The sequence below is a fragment of the Rutilus rutilus genome, assembly GCF_951802725.1.
Source record: "Rutilus rutilus genome assembly, chromosome: 16".
NCBI classification, from domain to species: Eukaryota; Metazoa; Chordata; class Actinopteri; order Cypriniformes; family Leuciscidae; genus Rutilus; species Rutilus rutilus.
The window spans coordinates 26,002,052-26,016,296 of NC_140224.1; the positions used below are offsets into that span (position 1 = coordinate 26,002,052).

Sequence of the window (14,245 nt, forward strand, 5' to 3'; positions counted from 1 at the left end):
GAGTCTCTCCGAAACAACCAGGAAGTAAAGCCCATCTAAACAGGACATGAGGGTTAGGTATATCGCTGTAGTGCCTGACTCTGTCGGCGATGTTTTCTATTGAATCTTCAGCAGTGGCGCTCAAACTCTCTCTGATTCCTCACTGAGAGCATCTGAACCAACAACAGCAGCGGAGAGCATCAGGCTCATACAATTAACCAGCACTCCTCGGGTGCCTGGCCCTTCACTGAAGACATGTCAGCAAAGGACGGATCTAATCACAGTGAGTGCCTATTTCCTTATTTTTCATGTAATATGTGTTTTGGTGTGTATGCTCGGAGTATTGCAGTGCGGGTTACATCATTACGCGCTTTACAGTGGCAAACAGCGCACAGCCATGTTTTACAGAGTGCTCTACAAATGTCCGTGTAAATGCAACGCAAGGCGACAAGGGAAGCATTGCATGTTCAATATGCATTAACATATTTTCATGTAGCATCTCTTCGTTTGTCTAAATAGGCTATGAAAACGGGCAGTTTTTGAAACAAAGGGAGACGTTTGCGGTTTGACATCAGCATTGCTGCAAGTAGATCGTCAAATGCAAAAAAAAAAAAAAAAAAAAAAAAAAAAATTGTTCTGGAATGGATAGGATCTTTATGAAAGACGGCGATTTGAGATTAAACGACCATGGAAATTATATTTAATTATTTATTTCACGCGGTTTTTCAATATTTTACACAGAAAATAACCAGTCTATTGGGAGAAATAACAGTGGATGATGTGTTTTGTCCCGTACAACACTATAAATAACTTTTTCCTTACTGTAGAGCTCTCACGCATGAAGGATGATGTTTAAGATTACATCCCAACACACAGTTTTGTCATTTATTGGAGGAAAGGTTTATCTTAATATGATAAATTAAAATCGATATATGTCGGAAAATATGTGCAAATAAAAAACTTTAGCCACGAATGAATATATCATTGGGCATCATCAGCAGGTTCGCTGTGTTGTGTAATGATGAAACAACAATAGTCCCTGCACAACCGCATTATATAGTGAGCTGACGTGGCGAGTGATCGTTATAATCCCACTTAATATAATTGTTTCAAAGCATTGAATTGTCCAGTGCTGACAGTCTTTAATTCTTAAACGACTATTGTAAAAGTGATCAAACATTATATATAAATATTTTTAAGTTATGTCCAGGTCGTCTGTTGTGTGGTTTAGCAGACGGTCATTTGTAACGATGCACTGGACAGCTCCCGGTGCTGAACCGTTTTAAAGAGTGTGATTGCTTATAAAGGGATTATACATGTAAGATTTACCTTTGATGAAAAGGAATGACATGCCCAGAATTTGGTAGAGCTTTGTTTTTTAAATATCCCGAACAGAAAGAGGATAATTTTAAAATTTGACTGGACAAAACATTCTTAAATGCTACTGTAATTCACCCAAAAAATAAAAGTCATGTCATTATTTACTCACCCTCAACTGTTCTAAACCTGTAGGAGTTCTTTGTTCTGTTGAACACAAAAGAAGGTATTTCGAAGAATGTTTGGTAACCAAACAGTTCCTGCCCAATTGACTTCCATAGTATGAAAACAAATACTATGGAAGGCAATGGGGGCCAGCAACTGTTTGGTTGCCAGCATACTTTTTTTAGAACAACTTGAGGGTGAGTAAATTGTACTGTAAAATATTATACAAAAATGCAAAGATAGATTACCTTAAAGGAATAGTTCACTTACTCATTTACATCATTTATTTACCATGAAGTTGTTTCAAACCTGTATGAATTTCTTTCTTCTGCTGAACACAAAGGAAGATATTTTGAAGAATGTCAGTAACCAGACAGTTGACGATAACCATTGACTTCCATAGTAGTAAAAAAAAGAAAAAAGATATACTATGGAAGTAAATGGGATCCATCAACTGTTTGGTTACCGGCATTCTTCTTTTGTCTTCAGCAGAAGAAAGAAATTCATACAGGTTTGAAACAACTTCATGGTGAGTAAATGATGACAGAATTTTCATTAAGTGAACTATTCCTTTAATTTACAAAGAAAATGGTAAAATATAGTTGAAATGTGTTTTAATATCACCTTTTAATTGTATATTACCTAATGATTATTGTATTATTTTAGTGCTAGGTTGGCATGGCATATTATTACATAATTTAATGACATATCCAATCTTGTAATATCTGAAACATTATACCTGTACTTATACGTTTTGGAAACCAGCTGGCAGTTTAACAAATGCAAATGTATAGTGTAGCTTTTGAGTATTGTATTGTTTTAGCGAGGAGTGACTGCACAGTCAAAAGATGCTGTCTGATACATTGTTATTCTGTTGGAATTTTTGATAAGTTGTCTCTGATCGCTGCATAGGTCTGCTGAACTCATTTGCAATTTTAACAAAACAAACCTGCACTCACAGTGTTGAATATGCCACAAAACAAAGCTTCTGAACAAGCTTTGTTTTTGAAAAGCGTGATTTCCACTGCTGACAGGCATTATGCTTTCTCAGTTGCGCTGCGTATTGAAAAGTGAAGTAGAATGGCTGACTGCATCATGTTTTAGGAATTCCTTGAAAGGAAATATTGGCAAGAAATAACAGTGGACTTTGTTGTTTCGCAGCAACTGCCCTTCCTCTCCTTTTTTTCTTTTGACTGGATTATTGTGCACTTAATTAGTAGCATCACTTTTTTTTTTCTTTTTTTTTCTGGTGGGAGACTGTCTGCAGGAGCTAATTTAAGGGTCTGACGTTGGGAGGTGAATCACGTTAGCCTCTCAGCTATTCCCAGTCACAAAGCACTTCTCATGTTGCTCATTATTGCAACATGTTATTATGATTTATGCTGCTTTGAAATGGCTATTTTCAGACCTGTGAAAAGATACACTGTCTTTTATACTTTGCATTTTCTTAATTATTATTATTTTTTATTCACCTAAGAAAATGGCCAGCTTTGAGCAGGTCAGAAAGCGTGTGAGATAAAGATCAGTTTGGAGGAGAAACAGCAATCGGCTGAATTTCTGATAAGGGTCATTTGTAAGTGGCAAGAGACGAGCCTTGCCACCCGTGTCTCCTCTAAAAAGTTACTACCTTTACCTCATCTTGCTCATACAAGCAGATGACACAATTTAGTATTGAGCTAAATAACAGCAAAATGCTAGTTAGAAGTAATTTGAGCTGCATGTTTTATACAAGCTAAGCATTTTGTGGTTTTCAACTTGCATTCATTTTTCATATTTTTAATATCCAAATGCCTAAAAGTAGTCACAGTCAAGGCTTGAGTGTCTTTTGCTGTACTCCTTCGAGAGTAAAACAGCTTAAATTCGGCATGAAACGGAAGTTGCAATAGTCTTTCTAGAGAAATGGCTTCAAGAACGAGAAAAAATTTGGGGCGGGACTTGATTTTGCCCATCAGGAAATGATTGGATCGTTATTGTTTGCTTATTACTGTGATCTCATGTGATTGACAGGTTGTCTTGCCTCTACAACTGGAAGTTATTATTTTTTTATTATTATTTTGATTAAGGTTTATGAGGGCACGTGAAAAAAAAAAAAAAAAAATATATATATATATATATATATATATAATATATATATATGTTGTCATAACTTATTGATCATATAATGTTTCACAGTGGAGAAATGATGTGGCAAAATTGCTACCATTTAAATGTACGCTTTTGTCCCAGCTGACCCTGACGAAAGAACAATCTGTCAATCTCTGTTTCTATATCTGCGACATCACACTGGCAAGCCTCACCCACATTGAAATCTCATTGGTCTAAAATCTTGCTCCTCATAATTATACATTAAACTTCCCCCATAATCACTTTAGCTTGCCCACTTGTAATACACTTACAAAGTACTTCAGCACCCTGTGGACAGATAATCATGATTCATGGCCAAACTAGTATGATTTCATTTCTTTCTCCAGTTCTTTCATACCTCCCATGTATAATTTAGTGTTATGTTTATGTAAGGTACTTGCAGCCTGGCAAACTTTTGCTTGTGGGCCATAGCAACTCACAACGAGCCCTCCATCAGGATGGAATATTCATGAACGCCTGGGCAGGTCACACAGACCGATTGCAAAATACGGCGAGATTAAAATAGAATGAGTCGTTATGCTCAAGGTGATGTGTTGCTTTTTCTCCATGGCCATCCTTCAGACGTTTGACAGATCTCACAAAGCTGTCAGAGAATTCAGTTCCTTCTTCCTGCCTTTTGTTCACATTCTCTCTCTTTAAACAAAAAAAAAATTTGACAAAAAAAGTTGCCTGAGGTCCCTCAGGACAGACCAGATGGTAAAATGTTCCTTTTGATCTTCTTTTCAGGTTTCAAGAGTTTTCTGGCTGTCGTGTGAATCACAAACATGCTTTGGTTGTTTGAAGACACAGTTTAAGTGCAGAGCATGAATTGGCAATAAGTAGTCAAATGCTTTTTATAGTTATCAGGGCTTCTCTTGCTATCTTGTCTGTGATGGTCTAGCACTGTGTGAATCTTTCACACAGCCAGACTAACAAACTGCTTGTAAGTGACAAAAAAAAAAAAAATTCAACAAAACTATAGTTTTAGGGCTAATTGATTAGAGAGGTGTTGTCACATTTGGATTGTTGCAGTACGTTGAAGATTTTAGTTGTTTTCAATATTTAGTTGTGATTATAGAAGTAAATGTTCAATGAAAAGTAATTTAACTGTAAATGAGTATACACAACTGCATTTCCAAAATCGGCTAATACCGATCAATTTAAAATCAAATCTCAATATTGACTAATATGATACTGAGATATATACCATTCATCCTTTAATGTTAGCTATTGTTCAACAGTTACTATAAAGTAGTATAACTTATAACTTTTAAAATATATAATATAACTTTTATATTATGGATAATTATACCTGGGTTGGCTAAAAGTCTGAGTGAGGAGTGTCTGGATATAAACAAAACCTTTGAAAAACCCTGTTAAAGTATGTTTATGAATTTATAGATATCATGGAGTTTCTTTATTGCTTGGGGATGTGATAAACGAAACAATGATAAACGTTTAATTATCGTTTTTGTTTTCCCTCATACATGTTACTACAAATAACTATTTGTAGCTTGGCCAGAGAAAATGTTAGTTGGCCAAGTTAAAATCTCAACTGCCCAATCAGGCCTGCAGGAAAATCCTTCTTGTCAAGAGTTAGGCAGTTTTATTCTGCAGTTTGAAGCCTTTCTGCCAAAATTGATTGATTGCCGGATTGTCAAAAGCCCGGCTGCTTGGCAGGAAGCATTTTTTTCTCATTTGTGAGTACTTCAACATATCAGAGTCAAGCGCATGGAGCGATTTTTCAAAGATGACATCTCCATTCTGCCCTCATCCTTATGCCGTTCCTGCGGTTTGCATTCATCACCGTGTCACGATAATGCTTTGTCCACACACTCTGAATGCGGGTCAATAGCAAGGTTACGGTCATCTGATTGAAGCCCAACCAAATGTTCCCCCACCATGCCTTTGCATTGTAGGTAGTAATTTATCACATAGGAACGGTGAAAGGATATTCACAGTACTTTAGAATGACCTCTGGATGTGGTTGGGTGGACAGAGAGGTGCCCTTTGTGTTCTCCCTTTCAAAACGCTGACGCTCTTGCGGATATATCAACTCCCCCTCTCTTTCCATTTCATTCTCCTCATTTCGTTACCTACCTACCTACCCATTTTGTCTTTCTCTGATAGTCCTTGCTTGTTGTGCTCTGTCATTTTCCCTCTATATCCCCACAGTGCATTACCGTTTATCTTACATAACTGGAATCAGAGGTGATGACCTTCACACTCCTCTATGCAGTGCAGTCACTCTCTGGGAATTGCTGGCCATAAGCAAGCCACAGGAACTGATGTCTTCTCTTTGCTTCCTCATTGGAATCTGGCTTTGGATTGTCATTTATGAATGACATACATACCACAGATATGAACAAATTTTCATAATCTGGGGTTTCTTGACTATTAGGTCTTAAGGAAGCCCTTGGCCTTTATAATTTCTCTGGTTTACATTCAAATGGCTTTCTGGTTTAGACGGCTTGACAAAATGGAACACAACTGTCTAAACTGTTTTTTTTTAAAGAAGCCTTTTATGCTCACCAAGGCTGCATAGAAAAAATAATAAAAACAGTAATACTGTGAAATATGATTACAATAACGGTTTTCTATTTGAATATATTTAAAAATGTAATTGGTTTCTGTGATGCAAAGCTGAATTTTCAACATCATTACTGTCTTCAGTGTCGCATGATCTTTCAGAAATCATTCTAATATATTAAGTCATATTATTATTATTATTATTATCATCATCAAAACAGTTGTGCTGCTGAATATTTTGTTGAAACCATGATTTTCCCCCCAATTCCTTGATGACTAAAAAGTTCAAAAGAACAGCATTTATTTAAAATAGTTTTTCATGTTTTATTCCTTGCTGAATAAAAGTTTTAATTGCTTAAAAAAGCATACTAATTCCAAACTTTTGAATGGTAGTGTACAATATGTGTGCATAAACCAAAGGTTAGAAAAAGTGTATACTTTAAATACAGACCTTCTACTGCAGAAAGTCCCACACAAATGGTGTACGTCACAAAACGGTGGTTTTGATGCTTTAAAAGATATAAATCTAGAAGCACAACTTCTGAGAGAGTTTTATCATGATAACAGTCCAACCGATTGTTAGCATGATAATGCATAGCATTCAAAAGCATTCTCTGAGAAGTTACATCTCTAAATTCATCCCATTTAAATTGTCTCTTTTAAATATAATCTTATTTAAAATTATTTATGGAATTATGAAATTATGAATGGAATAGTGCTCATGTTTGCTTTAACTTTCAAATTGTTTGCGTTTTAAAAGAGATTAATTTTGACTAGTCTGCCATCTTGACCCATCCCAGGCCTTTATGTGTGCTTTTGTACTGCATTACAGGAGGTATGGATTGTGTTGTTGCTTGCATGACCTTTTCAACGCATTCAGACACGTTTCTGCCCAATGCTTTTAAGGTTCAACAGTCTCCCTGGAAGCAGTTGCTACGTGTTACTGAGTTGCTTAGCATTATTGCCCTCAATAATGCCATGTTGTGGTTGTGATGTCGTACATGCAAACCCAAGCTTTTGATTTTCCAATTATCAGTAAAGAACGCCTGACTAATGGGTTGCTGTGTGAAAGTGATAATATTCTGTGAAGTGATGGCTTCAGTAGCCCACACAAAGCACAAGGCCTTACCATGGAGGCGTAACGTAATATACCTATGTATCTATAAACGAGAAGGAGCGAGAAGAGCAGGTGGGGGGGAGGAGAGAGGGGGAGGGTAGGTTTATGAGACGCACATTAGGGTGAAAAATGAATCTAGGGAGGAAGTAACAAGATAAGAGGGGAGAGAAAAGCGGCAGAAGGGAAATGAGGTGAAAGTACGAGTAAGAGAAACGCAGGACGACAGTGGCAACTCGTGTTTGCTAGACATCGCTCTGGAAATATTATCATTGTGTTTCTCTCTCAAGGAAAACCAGGTTACCCACTTATTTGCTCTCGGTGCCGGACTGCTATAATTCCCCTTGGTGGTCCTAAAAATAACAGTCCACTTTTCCACAGCGTTTCCTCGGTCTGTCTTACTGCCCCTCTGGCAGTGCACATTGTTGACAGAGATGCTATCGGGGGAATGAAATTGTCACTAATAAACTTGCAGACTTATTGGCAACCCAGGCTCACTGGAAATACGTACAGTACCTGTGTTCCCCTGAAAGGTTACCGCTTTATTGCGTAAAATAACGCACTACCTACACTAAACTCTACCCTACACCTAAGCAAACGTGAGATTAAAACATTTATTGAGGCAACCATGCCATTTTAGCTTATATTGCAAGTCTTTGAGCTCTTTTATCATGACTTATGTTTCATGGGACTCACTGGACAGATGCCCGATCGTTCCGCATCACAAGTGCAATGCTGTACCAGGTGAGCTACCAAGCAGGTTTATTACATCCAAAAAAACATACATTTGGTTATGTGATGCAGACATCAAAATAGTTTGCATAACATGAAAATGAATTCATAACATCCTATTGTGCAAGAAATTGTGCAGAAATAAGTCTTTATTAAAGGTGCATTGTGTAATATTTAGGAGGATCTGTTGACAGAAATGCAATATCATATACATAACTATGTTTTCAGTGGTGTATAAAGACCTTACGTAATGAACCGTTATGTTTTTATTACCTTAGAACGAGCCGTTTCTATCTACATACACCGCGGGTCCCCTTACATAATTAGCCATTTTGTGCTGACATGTTTCTACAGTAGCCCTAAACGGACAAACTACTACAGAGCGTGTTTCGTCACTATGTTGTTCTTCGTACAAAGAAGCTAGCTAAAGTCAGCTAATAAAACACTGAAACAATGATATTCGCAATAACATATCGTTTTACTGAATAATTAAGTAAACATAATTCCTTCATTTATCTTTGTAAAGAAACCAAACAAACTCTGTTGTCTCAGACGACGACATCTTTTCCTGCCGGCCACCGTTACTTCTGTTGGTTGCAATTCGTAACCTCACCACTAGATGCCGCACACACTAAAAATCACACACTGCACCTTTAAATCATAATCTGTCCTTGTAATCATCATTTGTATATAATGGAACAAAAGTTGTTGCCGTTTTACTGCCTCTAGGGTTAATTTCAGCTGGAAACTGCAATGAATTGTATGTAAAGGTATGTTTTTGGAGTTCTGCTGAAATTTAGGTAGAGGCAACATACATTTCGTATTTCCAGTTAGTCTAGGTTGGTTATTAGCTGTTAGCAGTAGTTTACCACATTTAGAAACAATATCAAGTCTATAAAACACGTAAAAACTCCACGAAGTACAACAAGCGTATCGGTGAGAACACTCATTTAAACAACATATGGGATATCACTTTTTTGACTATTGATACTGCTTGCAGTCGTGATGCAATGCTAGGTTGGGTCTACGGGACATAAATTAAGCTTTTAAATAAAAGGGTTATTGAGTTGTTTACACTGTCATATACAATAAAAGAGCCTGCACAGCGACAGAAAATGAAAATAAAAAAACATAGAAAACCTGCACCTTACAAAACACAATCTGCACGTATGTTTTAAAAAACATAATTCAACATATAAATAACACTTTTTTAAATAGCCTACTTAAAAGTGTTTATTACAAATAATTTACTAAATGCTACAAATGAATAAATGTAAATGAACAAAAATTTACAATCGAGCACCACCCCCACTTCCCTCGCCCCTGTAAATTTCTATCCAAATATCACTTCTATCACAAAATAGTCACCAAATATGGAACCTTGAGAAACAGACCTTTCCGACGATGTGTGTTTAGTCAAGATTAGAAAAGGTTTTGATTATAAAGTAATTAAAATAAATTGTGTAATATGAAACCTAACACCGCCCACTGGGGGAGGAGCCCGCTAAAAGAATTTAAAGTTCCGTTTCCATGGTAACGCAACGTCCAATTTCAAAATGGTTTTCACAGGATGAATTTTTAGCTTATACGCTTTCGATTGACACCTAATTTATGATGATCACTAAAATATGTGATAGGAAAAAAAGGCAATAAAAAAGAACGCCTAGCACCCCTCTAGCTGGACGGTGACATTTAAGGGGTTAAATGTTGTTTGAATGCAGTCTCGGCCTCTGATGCATTTTGCACACAAAACTGGGAAGCATGTAGCAAGCAGTATTCTGATTTGACCTTTTTTTTATTTTATTTTTTTATTCTTCACTGAACTGTTTCCATCACATATTTTATGCACATTTTGGAAAAAATCCTAAAAATGCGCATAAAAAACGTATGCGCTCAATTGAGACGGATACATTTTTCATTCGATAAGAATACATGCACATAAACTAGGATTGAAACACATTTATAGAATAAATCCCTCTATGCTCAACAAAAAACTCACGTGTCTTAACAGTGGATGTGATTGGATAACTGGACTAACCAGCTGACCAATTTCATTGCACAGCATTTCAAATGTTGGTTTGATCATTCTGAAATGCCTGAGCCAATTGCATTCCCAAACACCAGTGGCCTCGTATAAAACTTTCTGTAGAATTCTATGTAAAAGTGGGCGTACACCTGCAGAAAATTCCCTTTATAAAACCCAGTGTGCGTACATTCATCTCCTCACCGTTTCTTCCCCTAAATAACCATATATAGAGCTTACAACGCCTAGTTTTACTATGCATAATGTCATCTGCATATCATTTCCATGCATATTCCAATCCATATTGAAAGGTACAAGACAGTCTGAATATGTATGGGTCTCAGTCAGTTTATATTAAGTGAAAAATTGCATAACAAACATTTCAGTATAGAACAGCTTGAATCGCCAATGTGCTAATCTGCCATTTTCCTCAGATAAAACAGTCTCTGTTGGCATATGCAGACTACTATATATATATCTATATATTTATCTATGTGTTTATGAATATGTGGGTGTTTATTTGTTTGCATGCACACGTGCGAGTATTGTGAAATGGCTTTCACGTTTTTTGTTTTTTTTTGTGCGTTTTCTGTGCGTGGGAATCCAACATCGTGATGCTGCCACTCACACTTCGCCAATCACTGCATGAGTTTCTTCATCTTCCCCACTCCTCGTTTCTGATCTTCATGTTTTTTGGAGTGTTGCACGATCAGCCATTCCCAGGCCCCCTCCTTCACATTCCTCCTTTTTCTCTGAGAGAAACTAATGCCGGAGCAGATGCTGATCACCTCTTCTCTCCACATGCGTGCGTGTGACGTCAGAAGCCCGCCTGCCTGCCTCTGATTGTCTCGGGAGGCATTCATTGCAATGTGTTCATCTCTGCTGGGTTCAGTGTGGGTGTGAGACCACAACATCCTTTTTGTAACACCCAGTTTAATCAGAGCCAATTGTTTATTTCTCCTCTTTTTCATGTCTCTATACTCCCTGAAACCTGATTTCCAGAGTGAATGTTTTTTAGACATTCACTGGGAGTGTTAAATGTCCTTGCCAAGGACACTTCAGGGCTTTCACTTTGGTAATGCAGTAATACATCAACACATAGAGCGGAAAGACCGACACACACATATATGAAGGAAGTGCATTCTGCAAGTGCAAGCCAATGTTTTCCGATAAGTCATTCCTCCGCGCGCCCCTCCTCTTTGCTGAAGTTGCTATGTGACGGAACAATGAACTAGAACACCTAGTGAACAGTGCTCAGGGTGCTGACTTCTATTATTGATTTTGTATCATCACAGAGTCACTGCTAGGTGTGGAGAGGGGGGAGCTCATTTTATTTATGTGTCAGGACTGAATATATTACTTTCATTTTGAATAATGTACTCATAAGCTGCATGCATTCTTCACTTAACTTTCCTCTGTCCACCATCTTCATTTCTTACATACTGGTCAGTGTTGTACTGTCTAGATGGACGGATGGAAGGATAACTTTTACATATTATCTATCTATCTATCTATCTATCTATCTATCTATCTATCTGTCTGTCTGTCTGTCTGTCTGTCTGTCTATCTGTCTATCTATCTATCTATCTATCTATCTATCTATCTATCTATCTATCTGTCTGTCTGTCTGTCTGTCTGTCTGTCTGTCTGTCTGTCTGTCTGTCTGTCTGTCTGTCTGTATGTCTGTCTGTCTGTCTGTCTGTCTGTCTGTCTGTCTGTCTGTCTATCTATCTATCTATCTGTCTGTCTGTCTGTCTGTCTATCTATCATCCGTCTGTCGTCTGTCTGTCTGTCTGTCTGTCTGTGATGGATGGGTGGATAGATACACGGATAGATAAAACTTGCAAATTCGAATTGTAATTATAAAATGAATTGAAATTTAAAGAAATAAATTCTCATAATGACTCATTTTTAACTAGGAAAGCAAAAACAAACTTCAAATTTTGAGCCTTTTATAGATAGATAGATAGATAGATAACCTAGATAGATAGACAGATAGATTCATCTTGTGAGCGTACATGATTTTTCAAAAGCACTATTCTTGACTTTAGGAGGAAAACTTTTTAATGAGGAACAAATTACGGAGTGCATCATTAGTGGCTTATGTAAAATTTCTTCTTTAGGAGGTTTTGCTGAACTTTTAATACTAGGGGAGAGGTGGGTTTGTAGTTACATTCCAAAAATGGACAGGAAGATAGAGGCTAACAGTTAAAACCCTGCTGAAAAATACAGCATAAGGAATGGGGACCAGCATGGGAGTGGGGTTTTGCTTGAAAACAGCACGACTATGCTTGTCCACCAGCTAGACCAGCACTAAACCAGCTCTAACTAGCATAAACCAGTCTGGACCAACATGGAATTCATGCTGTTTTAAGCTGGATTTTTCAGCAGGGATAAGCTCAAGAAGAAAATCTGGAGGCAGAAAGGTGAAGACGTTAGTGGATGAATAGACAGAGTGAGTGAAAACTAAACCCAGAAATAGGATGATGAGGAGCAGCATAGTTAGAAAGAGAGAAAGGAGAGGTGCAGTATAGTGAGCTGTGAAATTTAACTAAATCTTTTTTTCTTTCTCCCCTCTCATCCATCTCCAGTTCCACCTACGGATGCAGCACCCACACCTGCTGTGCTTTGCTTTTTCTGTGCTCACCTTCCTATCGCTCTGCCCTGAACACATCACACATGCATTCGTTTGTCAGCTAAAACCCTATCAAATGGCCTCTTTGCATTACATTGTTTACATACATGCTAATGTTTCAGTGTGAGACACACTCACAAACCTCTTTAGTGCATTATATGCTTCTACATGAGAACGCCACATACTAGCATGGCTACGAACAACAAAAAGAGCACATTAGCTCATAGTTTGTAGTTGTGACTGTGGTAGAATCTATCTCCCTTACTCCCACTCCATGGTAAAAATACACGTGTACTTGCTCTGATTTGCCCACGAGGCTCAACCACAGTCCCTCTGCAACACCCACTCAGTTATGTTGCTACTCGTGCCAACTTGTGCCTGCCCGATCTTCACTCCAAAGTAGGCGTTCCGCTATCAATATGGTCAATACAGTTGCCCAATGCGAGTTACTCACAGGGAGTCTGTTTCTAACTTAGATGCAGTAAAAATTACATTAGTCAGAGAAATTTGACTGTAAAAAAAAAAGTTTTGCTTTAAAGTTTTTAAAGCCACTAAATTACTGAAAACTGAAAGGAAAAGCAAAAATATGATGTAGACCTAGTAGATGCTAGGTATTTCATAATGTTACAAATTTAACTAATCAGGGCTCAACAAACACAAAGCAGAATTTCTGTCACCTTAATGCACATATTTAGAGTTTATCAAGCATTTACATTGAGGTGTCTTCAGCACATATTCAAAATTTGCATTAAAATACTTCAAACCCAGTTTTTTACAGTACATAATTTTTTATTTGTATTCCTTGCAAGCTTAAACATTCGGTTTTACTGTGAAATATTGAGCAGCAAATATTACAGAATCCTACTAATTTAAATGTTACCAAGGTAACATTATCTAGCTGTTTTTTTATATATATATATTAATGTTTTGTATTAATAATGATTAGCTATATCATTTATATTAAATGCAAATTACATTAATTGTAACTTTTTTTGCAAAGATATCTTAACGTTTAATAAATAATATAAATATATTTCCTTCTGACACATATAAAGGGAAACATTTTAAAATAATTAAATATATAATGGGGCTAAATGTTATCTACTGGCTGGCCATTCCATTCATTTTTAATTGTTGGGCATTCTTTTTTAAAATATGTGCTAAAGATTGAAGGATGTCTTTTTGGCACATACAGTATTATTGTGTTTTTGGATTTTAAAATATGTGATTTTGCTCTTTTATTGTCATCCCATCGCTTGTATCCAATTACATTTAGTCACGCTTGTGTTATGGCTGTTTCTCCCAATAAAGTGTAGGATGCATAGATGTGTATGTAGGCATATTTTTCCGTGTGTGTGTGTGTGAAGATACACCTGTAGAACCGATGTGGTCATTTTTTTTTCTTTCATTTTTTTATCACAGGCAGTCACACTTCTCCTGCAGCCCTGCTAATCGTCGGCCAAGTGAGGGGCCACAAAGCATGCCAGAAATACACATATACACCCCACTGAAATAACAGGTGTGTGTGTGTGTCTGTTTGTGTCTGCACCATGATATGGCATTATAGCAGCCAGATTCCCCGTGACAAAATGGGCTTGAGTCCGATACGACTGTGTCCTGCTGTCTG

General features: G+C 37.1%; 1 protein-coding gene across 3 annotated transcripts in view; it reads left to right on the top strand.

The window, feature by feature from the left end:
- tbkbp1 (TBK1 binding protein 1) overlaps positions 1-14,245 on the top strand; it is a 44,855-nt gene continuing 30,610 nt past the window's right edge. The window contains exons 1-2 of one of the 3 annotated variants that reach the window (XM_084433685.1): positions 1-262; positions 14,041-14,137. The gene's annotated coding sequence lies outside the window, so the exon portion shown is untranslated. Of the gene's footprint in view, positions 263-13,936; positions 14,138-14,245 lie in introns of those variants that run through there. The other 2 variants (XM_084433684.1, XM_084433686.1) reach the window with 2 other exon arrangements.